Source organism: Rutidosis leptorrhynchoides, chromosome 5 (genome assembly GCF_046630445.1).
Source record: "Rutidosis leptorrhynchoides isolate AG116_Rl617_1_P2 chromosome 5, CSIRO_AGI_Rlap_v1, whole genome shotgun sequence".
Classification (NCBI taxonomy): domain Eukaryota; kingdom Viridiplantae; phylum Streptophyta; class Magnoliopsida; order Asterales; family Asteraceae; genus Rutidosis; species Rutidosis leptorrhynchoides.
Window position 1 is genome coordinate 415,635,515 of NC_092337.1, and position 10,745 is coordinate 415,646,259.

At 32.0% G+C, this 10,745-nt stretch overlaps 1 non-coding gene across 1 annotated transcript; it reads left to right on the forward strand.

Moving 5' to 3' along the window:
• The first annotated feature begins 539 nt into the window (after positions 1–539).
• LOC139851216 (small nucleolar RNA R71) lies at positions 540–646 on the forward strand. The gene has a single exon (XR_011760571.1). It is a non-coding gene; the product is annotated as a small nucleolar RNA R71 (small nucleolar RNA).
• The last annotated feature ends 10,099 nt before the right edge of the window (positions 647–10,745 follow it).

Consider the following 10,745-nt stretch of genomic DNA (forward strand, 5'->3'; position numbering starts at 1 on the left):
TGAAATTGTTGTTTTGAGTTGGTGGGTTATTCGGACCTTGTTGGTTATACGAGTTATTGTTGGGTCCAATTGGATTGTAAAGAATGTTTTGATTTCGATTGAAGTTTGGCTTTGGCGGTTGATAATTATTCTGATAATTATTTCCCGGCCTTTGGTTCATGTAGGAAACATTCTCTCGTTGTTCCATCGTTTGCTCAATGTGACAATCTTTCGTTAAGTGTGGTCCACCGCATTGCTCACAACTGATTCGTATTGCGTGAATATCTTTAGTCATCTTTTCCATTCGTCTCTCGAAAGCATCTATTTTTGCGGAAACGGAATCAAAGCCATGGCTAGAATCGGCTCTAGCCGCTTTAGATGAACGAAAGATATCTTTTTCTTGATGCCACTCATGTGAGTGGGAGGCTGTGTTATCAATGATTTTGTAAGCTTCAGTTGCGGTTTTCTTCATAATGGAACCACCAGCTGTTATGTCGATGTCTTTTCGTGTAGCAACGTCGACACCTTGGTAGAATATTTGTACTATTTGATAAGTGTCTAAACCATGTTGCGGACATCCTCTCAACAACTTTTCAAATCATGTCCACGCCTCATATAATGTTTCATTTGGCTTCTGCGTGAACGTAACAATTTCTCCTTGAAGTCTCACGGCTTTAGATGCCGGAAAGAATTGTTTAAGAAATTTTTCAACTAAAACATCCCATGTGTCAATCGCCCCTTCAGGTAATGATTCTAACCAATCTTTCACTTCTCCCTTTAAAGTCCAGGGAAACAACATGAGATAGATCTGTTCATCCTCAACTTCTCTGATTTTGAATAGAGTACAAATCCTATTAAAGGTTCGAAGATGTTCGTTTGGATCTTCTTTTGGCGTACCACTATATTGGCATTGATTAGTTACCATGTGTAGGATTTGTCCTTTGATTTCATAATATGTCGCATTAATGTCTGGTTTAATAATGGCGTGACCTTGGCCCGTGCGTGTGGCTCTCATTCGGTCTTCCATACTTAGAGGTTCCGTTACTTCCATAATTGAATTTGTTGAATCTGAATCACTAGAGGATTCTAATTTAATGGTTTCTTCCTTGACAATCTCTGGATGAGTAATTTGTGGTTCCGGAGGAATGATTAGTGGTTCAAGATCTCTGAATTGTCCCTGAATATCCTCTGGATTCTCAATTTTGAAGTCGGGTTCAAAATATGGATTATCGGAAATTTGAGTTGGAGTACTTGGTCAACTAGATGACGATTCTAAAGAAAAATTAACGACAATATTGGCTAGATGTCTTGATCGAGTTACAGGTGGTGAACGTATGAAAGGTGGTGAACGTTTTGCTCGGTGCATTCACTGAATATCCTATTAGTTATAAAAATAAAAATTATATAAGTTATCAAATTAATAGACTTTTCTGATTTTGCCCACGTTTCGAATAGCCAATAGATGCAGCAGGTAGCCAGGACCCTTTAAATCGGAAGCCCACAACTCGCCACTAACAAATCCAACTATTACTACGAACCAGAAAATTTTGGATGTCTATCAATTTAACCGCTTAAAATAATTTTTTGTTTTGAAATTACAGAGAAGAAATAGAAAATTCTATGTCCTAAAAACTAGAGCGTCCAGAAATAAGAAAGAAAAAGAGTGCGTCAAAAAACGTCGAAAAATAAAAGGTCGAAAAATAAAAATAAAAATAAGAAAGTAGCCCGTCGAAACTTAAAAGTCTAAAAACTAAATATTAAAAAGTTGCGCCTAAAGGTATTAAAGCTTAAAAGGAAATCTATATCCAAATGGCAATAACTTAAAAGGCACTAAAATATATAAACGGCGTCGCAAAATTCTAAAGCGCCTAAATCTTAATCTAAAGAAAAAGCACTTAAGGGATTTTACGGCAAAGTCTTAAAATCTAGAAATAAAAATTAACTACAGCAAAATACTAGATTAAAACTAATTACGAACGAAAAATTATAAAATTGCGCTTTAACTAATAAAAAGATACAAAATATAAAATAAGTTTAAAGTTATAAAAATACAATTTTATAAAAATATTATTTTTATATTATTTATTTTATAAAAGTATCAATTTTATATAATTAAAAATAATATATAAACTTAATATTACAATTTAAAAATAAAACTAGAATTAAAAACTAATTAATAAAGTTAAACCCTAAATAATAATAATAATAAATTAAAAACCCTACCTGCAATAAATGCGTCAAAGGATCAACCTGTCAGACGCTCATGCGATCGCATGAATATTAGGGGATGGGCTCATGCGGTCGCATGGCCCAATATTCCAGAAATGATTTGGGCTTTTTAAACTGACTCGACCCGTTTTTAATTTATTTATTTTTATTTGATTTTTATATTTTCTGATTTATATTTATATAAAATATAAAGAAAACTTTATATTTAAAATTCTAAAAATAAAAATATTTTTTAATTTTATATATCTTAAAAATATATATATATTTAAACACTTATAATTATATATATATTTAAACACCTATAATTATATATATATATATATATATATATATATATATATATATATATATATATATATATATATATATATATATAGTAATTTTTTTATATATATGTTTTTATACAAAATATTTTTACAAAATTAGAGATAAGAAATATAGCGTAAAAATATAGCGTTTCGCCGGGTCCAAAGCAGCGGCGCTAAAAACTTGATGTTAAAGCAGAGGGGTACGAAATAGTTATTATTTTTACTACGAAATACTAATAAATACGATACAATTTTACACAAGTTATTTATTTATTTATTGAATGGAATATACCTAAACTTTGCTACAACACTTATAGGCATTGCACCTAATCGTAGAGTAGTGTAGTTTTTAGTAAGTCCGGTTCGTTCCACAGGGAGCTGGTGAATACGTACTATATTTTTAACAACTATATTGTACAAAATATAACTATATATATATAAGTATTATTATTATAAAAGGGGGGTTTACCGTTTAATGACCGGTTTGTCGATTTTATATTTTAAGCGTAAAGATAAATGATAATAATTAAAATGCGTAAAATAAATAACAATATTAAAATGACAGTAAATAAAATGACAGTAAATAAAAGTACGATGAGATATAAAATAAAACAATTATGCTTATTTAAACTTCCGTAACCATGATGTTTGACGTTTTGATTTTAATTTATTACTCTGGGTTGATTGTCCTTTGTCCTGAATTATTTGAAACCTATCTGATTTTTGTCCATAATAGTTCAACAGTCATAATTATAAAATGCTCGTCAAATTAACCTTATTCTCGAAGTCAAATATTCCAACTAATTAGGGATTCGAACTGTAACAAGGTTTTAATACTTTGTTTAATGATTACACCATGTTATCGACTGCGTATAATCCAAGGTTTATATACTTTGTTAACAATTACACCAATTACCCTTGTATGTAATCCACCTCTGTTATAATTAGTCCATGATACATTAATTTATTCACTTGGCCATAATGAATAATAAATTACCCAATCCAATTGATTAAATTAAATGATTTGTAAAAGATGTCGTATAAACGTCACTAAATAGGACATGCATAATCATTTAATAATTATTAGATTAACTAATTTAAAGATAGGTTCGACAGATTCCAATGAGTTGTCATTGAATTAGACAATACCCCCTATCTATTAATAGTCATAGTCCAATGTCCACAAGTGTCGGTCTTTTGTCCAAACCTTAATTATGGTACAAAATCTAATAACCCCGTCTTAATATTTAGTCTAACATCACGATTACTTTGGCTCAAATAAGCATAATAATAACTTAGTTACGAGACATTAATTTAAAAAGGAAAAACATAGCTTACAGTGGTGATTAATCGCGTAGCGTTGCACGGACAGAATTTCGACTTAAAACCCGTAAAACATTCTTAAAATAACCTTACTATTATTAATTTAAAATTAAAATTATATTATATTATATATATATATATATATATATATATATATATATATATATATATATATATATATATATATATATATATATATACTACAGATGAAGAGAAGAGAAAAAGATATTATGTTGGTACATAACTCGTTCGAAAAACTGACTTTTTATAGAACTTGGCCTGCTACAGTAACTCATGCGGTCGCATGAGATTTTAGTGCAAATCTCATGCACTCGCATGGGCTCATGCACTCGCATGGGCTTTATGCCTATTTCCCATGCGATCGCATGGCCGTCAGATCCAGCTCACATATTTTTTGTTTTCTTGCTTGTCGACATATTATTATATATATATAATATATATATAATTTATATTAATTATATATTTATTATATTATATTCTTGTGCATAGTTGACTTGTGATTTTCGCTCCGTTGTCTCGTACATTTATGCCCGGTTTATGTCTCGGTTCCGGTTTCTCGAACGCCCTTTCGTACACGTAGATATCTTGTATTTTGCGTTCTGCGGCTTGTTCTCTTGTAACTTTTAGACGTTTCTTATCAATAAATTGAACCACTTGGATTGTACTTTGTACTTTTGAGCTTTTTTGTCGTTTGCGTCTTTAAATCGTCGTTTTCTTCTTTTGTCTTCTCACTTATTTATTTAAATGAATATTGCATAAAAATAGAAAAATTAGAACTAAAAGCTTTACATATTGGATGGATATTGTGCCTAAATATATGTTCATTTGGAGCACTATCAATCACTCTTAGCTCAGCTCTATTAATATCAGTATAAGAGTAATATCCCCCACGAAATCGGTTATGGCTAGTCATTCTACTCCATATTCCATTCATATCAAAATTTTCATCAACCCTCCTACCATTAATTATCAACCTTTGACAACCAGTAGATGCTAATTCCTCAGGCGTATATATACACAAAGCCTGAGCCATATCTAGTAGAGACATATGGCGCATCACACCTCCTAACAAAAATCTAATAAAACTTCGATCGATTAAAGTAGCTACCCGATCATTTATTTCAACACTACATAATAATTCCACACACCATTCTCTATATATAGGCCTACGTATATTGAATAATCGTTCCCAATCATTAAAAGTAGAATTACCATACATTTGTGTAAGTAATTCTCTGATTGGCTCGGCCAATCCCACTGTTTCTAACGGTTCCCAATCTATTACCCTGGGTACTTCAACATTATTTGACTGAAGGGTGTGTAAGTTCCTCTGATATTTTGGATAATCTATCCAATGTCTGTCAAATCTTAAATTAGGGTGTAAATCAGCCAATTGTATATTTGAATATGAAATGAATTGATGCGGTAGATTTTTGTCTGTATTGGTCGTTAATCTCCTGTTCGTCTGCATTCTCAGGAGGAGCATTGTTAGCCTGGGATGCGGATGAATATTCGCCCCTTTCGGTCTGCAAAACACATTAAACACAATTTTTGTGCATCCAAATATGCATTAGTGTTATCAAAATTAAAAATCAAAACAATCATAATGACATGTTTAAACAATATTAAACTTATACACAATTTCATAAAATTAACAATTCTACACTTTTACAATTAAACATATATGAAAATGTATACAATGTTTCTAAGCATTCATCTTCTAAATCATGTCAAAAATAATTATTATAGCAATTAAACAAGTTTCAAATGGCATTCATATCAAATTAATCAAGTTCATGCATTTTTGACTCAATAAGTCAACAATCTTGCTCAAAAATCATGTTTAGGATCAAAGTTTTGATCATTTAGCAACCTAAACATGTTACACTACTTAATTAAGCATGAACAAACAACAAAATTCGGCCATAACCAGTTTATATCAAAAAGCCCCAATTTTGCTCAAGAACACAAACCCTAGATTACTCAAAATTTGAAGTTTAAGGCTTCTAATCATGCTAAATAGCATCAATCTAGGTTATACAAGCATAATATACAAACAATTTAAGCACAATTAAACTAGAAATCATCAAAATCAAATTAGTTATAATTTTGCTCAAGAACACTAAAAATCCGGATTAAAGAGTGTTTAGATGTAGAAATTACCGATCTCCTTGAAAAACTTCTTGGTAGGATTCTTCTCAACATGTTTTTATGAAAGATTTGATGATTTATGGTGAAAAATCGAGAATTTGTGAGTGTTTTTGTGGGTTTTTTTTTGCAGAAATATGTGTATGTGTGTGTGGAGACTGGTCAGTCGACCAGTTTATGTGGTCTGGATTTTTCAAGCTCCGCGAGTGCGGTTCTTTTTCTACTGAGAAGCTCCGCGAGTGCGGTTCTCTTTTTTTTTTTTTATAAAACCTTTATTCATAAAACAATTAATGGAGTAATTTTTAAAATTTTGTTTCCTTTTTATTTAGGCAGAGGTTGTTTCGGTACGTTTTACCTAGTCCGTCCCTCGACAAAATTTAAAATTTGTCATTTTAAAGCGTTTGTTTTAAAAGCAAAGATTTTTGGGTTTTTTAATGTTTTTGGCATACTTTAAATCAATAATTAAAAATGATGATAACAAAATTTCTCATCCCGCCCTCGGGTAAAGCAATTTCGGTTCAACGACTTAGTCTTCAACTCACGACGAATTTTAGAAATCAATTTTTTTAACTTAATGAAATAAAGTAAAATTTGTTTTTAAATTCACACCAAACTTAAATTTAAAATGCATAAAATTTTATAAATATTATTAATTTTTCAAACTTACATTTAAAATAATATAGTTATATATTAATTTTAAAAACAAGGTAAAAATAAAAATAAAAATCTTTTTGGTATTTTATCCCACTTTAATCAATCAAATATTAACAAAAATATACGTCCCTCTTTTGGGTAAAGTAATTTTGGCTAAATTACCTAGTTTTACTCCTGACGAATTTTTGAAATATTTTGGATTGATTGATTAAAGATATTTATACCTTATGAATAAACGGTAAATTTCGCAGTGATGAATTAAATTTTTGTATGATATCAATAATTTCGATTTCGCATACCTAATTTTATTGAATATCAATTTAATACTTTATAGCGAACGATTCAGCGTTTATTATCAAATGGTTAAAAGCAATAAATAAAAAACAAATAAAAACTGTACATACTTACCTGTGAGATAGAATTCTCAGAGACCTGCTTTAGCCGACTCATAGGAGAGTCGTTTGATTTGGTTTTCCATTGCTACATAAGCGTAACCTCGATTTTTCAATAATTTTTCTTCTAAACATATGAATGGTCCTTCTCTGCATAAAGTAACGAACTCGGTATTGGAATGTGTTTGATTGTTCGAACATTTCCCTTTGTGTGACCATTTTCCGCATTTATGACATCTTTCAAGGTGTCGTGCTCTTCTTTTTGTTGCGGATTTTGACTTTCCTTTACCAAAATGTATCTTATTATGATTCTTCCTGAGTTCTTTCCTCACTTCGTCCATTTTGCCTCTTATGAATGATACTAGTTCACTCGAGAAGATGTTATTATTACATTTAGTAATCATAGTGTGTAGTAGTAGACCATGGTTCATATCAAAGGAATTCTTCATCTCGTAAAACCTAAAAACACAAAAATTCATAATAGAGGGAGAAGACTAGTTCTTTAGGGTCTGCTAGGGAAAGACCATGCGGATTCCATTCTCGAGAACTACATGAAAATAGAAAATCTAACTCTAGACAACATTATATTATCCTTTAAAACATTTGAATCCTCCCACACTTAGTTAGCTGTGGTGTCGAAATTGTGATTAACTTCATCTTCAACTTCCATTGGATTATCTATGTAATGTTTAACTCTATGACAATTAACCTTAAATTCAATCCCATTTGAATTTATTAACTCTATTGTTTCGTACGGGAAAACAATTTTGACTATGAATGGTCCAGACCATCTTGATTTCAATTTTCCAGGAAATAGCTTGAATCGTGAATTGAAAAGAAGAACTCTGTCTCCTTCCTTAAATTCTCTTGAACTTCTGATTCTTTTATCATGCCATTTCTTTGTTCATTCCTTATAGATTAATGAATTTTCATACGCATCGTGTCTAAATTCCTCTAATTCGTTTAGTTGACTTAATCGTAAATGTCCGGCTTCATGCAAAACAAGATTACATGTCTTCAAAGCCCAAAATGCTTTGTGGAAGGTGACATGCTTTTTCTGTAAACGAGTTTAAAAGGTGTGGTTCCAATTGGAGTTTTGTAGGCTGTTCTAAAAGCCCAGAGTGCATCCTCCAATTTCATGGACCATTCCTTCAAATTTGATCCTACGGTTTTCTCTAGAATATATTTTAAAGCTCGGTTGGTATTTTCAACTTGTCTACTTGTTTATGGATGATAAGCGGTGGAGATTTTATGAGTTACTCCATATCTTTTGAGAACTTTCTCAAGTTGATTATTACAGAAATGAGTACCCCGATCACTTATTAAAGCTTTCGGTGTTCCGAACCTTGCAAAAAGACGTTTTAAGAAGTTGACTACAACTCGTGCATCGTTAGTTGGGAGAGCTTGTGCTTCCGCCCATTTAGATACATAATCAATGGCAACGAGAATGTAGAGATTATTATTAGATTTTGGAAATGGACCCATAAAGTCAATACCCCAAACGTCAAAAACTTCACATACTTGAATGACATTTTGTGGCATTTCATCACGTTGACTTATTTTTCTGGCCCTTTGACAAGCATCACAGGATTTACAAAAAAAGTGTGCGTCTTTGAAAATTGTAGGTCAATAGAATCCAGTGTCGTAGACTTTTCTTGCTGTGAGTTGAGGCCCATAATGCCCTCCTGTTGGTCCTGTGTGACAATGATTTAAGATTTGACTAGCTTCATCTCCGAATACGCATCGGCATATTATTCCATCGGGACAACTTTTGAATAAATATGGATCTTCCCAGAAATAGTGTTTTATATCACTAAAGAATTTCTTTTGGTTTTGGTACGACAACCCTTTTTCAAGGAATCCACATACTAAGTAGTTTGATAGTCTGCGAACCATGAAATTTCATTATAATCGATCTTCAATAGATATTCATCAGGAAAGTTGTCTTGTATGGCCGATTCATTTAGAACTTCTAATTCAGGATTTTTAAGGCGAGAAAGATGATCAGCTGTGAGATTTTCTGCTCCCATTTTATCTCGTATTTCAATATCGAACTCTTGTAAGAGCAATATTCAACGGATTAATCGTGGTTTGGCATCTTGTTTTGAAAATAGGTATCTAAGAGCAGAATGGTCGGTATAGACCACCGTTTTAGCTAGAACGAGATATGAACGAAATTTGTCAAAAGCAAAGACAATAGCGAGTTCTTTTTCAGTAGTTGTGTAATTAGTTTGTGCTCCTTGTAACGTTTTACTAGCGTAATAAATAGGTTGAAATCGTTTTTCAATCATTTGTCCTAAAACGGCTCCCATTGCAAAATCAGTTGCATCGCACATGAGTTCAAATGGTAGATTCCAATTTGGAGTTATCATGATCGGCGCATTAGTGAGTTTTTCTTTAAGAATATTAAAAGATTTGATGCATTCATATGAAAAGATGAATGGAGCATCTTTTTCAAAGAGTTTATTCATAAGAGTGGCAATTTTAGAAAAATCTTTTATGAAACGTCGGTAAAAACGGGCATGCCCTAGAAAACTCCTAACTCCTCTAACATTGGTGGGATGTGAAAGTTTAGCAATTACATCTACTTTAGCTCTATCCACTTCAATTCCTTTCTTTGAAATTTTATGACCAAGAACGATGCCTTCTCTAACCATGAAATGGCATTTCTTCCAATTAAGAACTAGATTTGATTGCTTGCATCTAATAAGCATTCGTTCAAGATTAACTAGAAATGTTTCAAAAGTATCACCGAAGACTGAAAAGTCATCCATGAAAACTTCCATGCATTCTTCTATCATGTCGTGAAAAATTGCCATCATGCACCTTTGAAAGGTTGCAGGGGCGTTGCAAAGTCCAAATGGCATGCGTTTGTAAGCAAAATTACCATAAGGGCACGTGAACGTGGTTTTCTCTTGGTCCTCTGGTGCGATTGGAATTTGAAAGTATCCAGAAAAACTGTCAAGAAAACAATAGTAACTGTTCCCAGCTAACCTTTCCAACATTTGATCAATGAAAGGTAATGGAAAGTGATCTTTTATGGTGGCATCATTTAATTTTCTATAATCAACACAGACATGCCATCCTGTTACAGTCCTAGTAGGAATAAGCTCATCTTTTTCATTTGTGATGACAGTCATGCCACCCTTCTTAGGTACACATTGAACTGGGCTTACCCATGGACTATCAGAGATTGGATAAATTAAACCTGCATCGAGCAGTTTAATAATTTCTTTCTTAACAACATCTTGCATATTTGGATTTAGTCTTCGTTGGCGTTGCACATATGTTTTATGACCTTCTTCCATAAGGATTTTATGTGTGAGATACGAAGGACTTATGCCTTTAATGTCATGAATCTTCCATGCAATAGCTGGTTTATGAGCTTTTAGCACAGAAATGAGTTGAGATTTTTTATTTTTCGTAAGAGAAGACGATATTATTACAGGTAATTTAGATTCACCATGTAAATAAGTGTATTCTAAATGGTTTAGAAGTGGCTTTAACTCTAATGTTGGTGGTTCTTCTATCGATGATTTGTATTGATATATATCTTCCTTTTTTAGCATTTGAAGTTCTTCTGTTATTGGTTCGTATTCATTAGCCATAAGTGCAGCTAATATTTCAGCTTCATCAATTGGTTCATTTCCTTCTCCTAAAGAATATTCTCATGTTCCTTGTAATTCTGGAA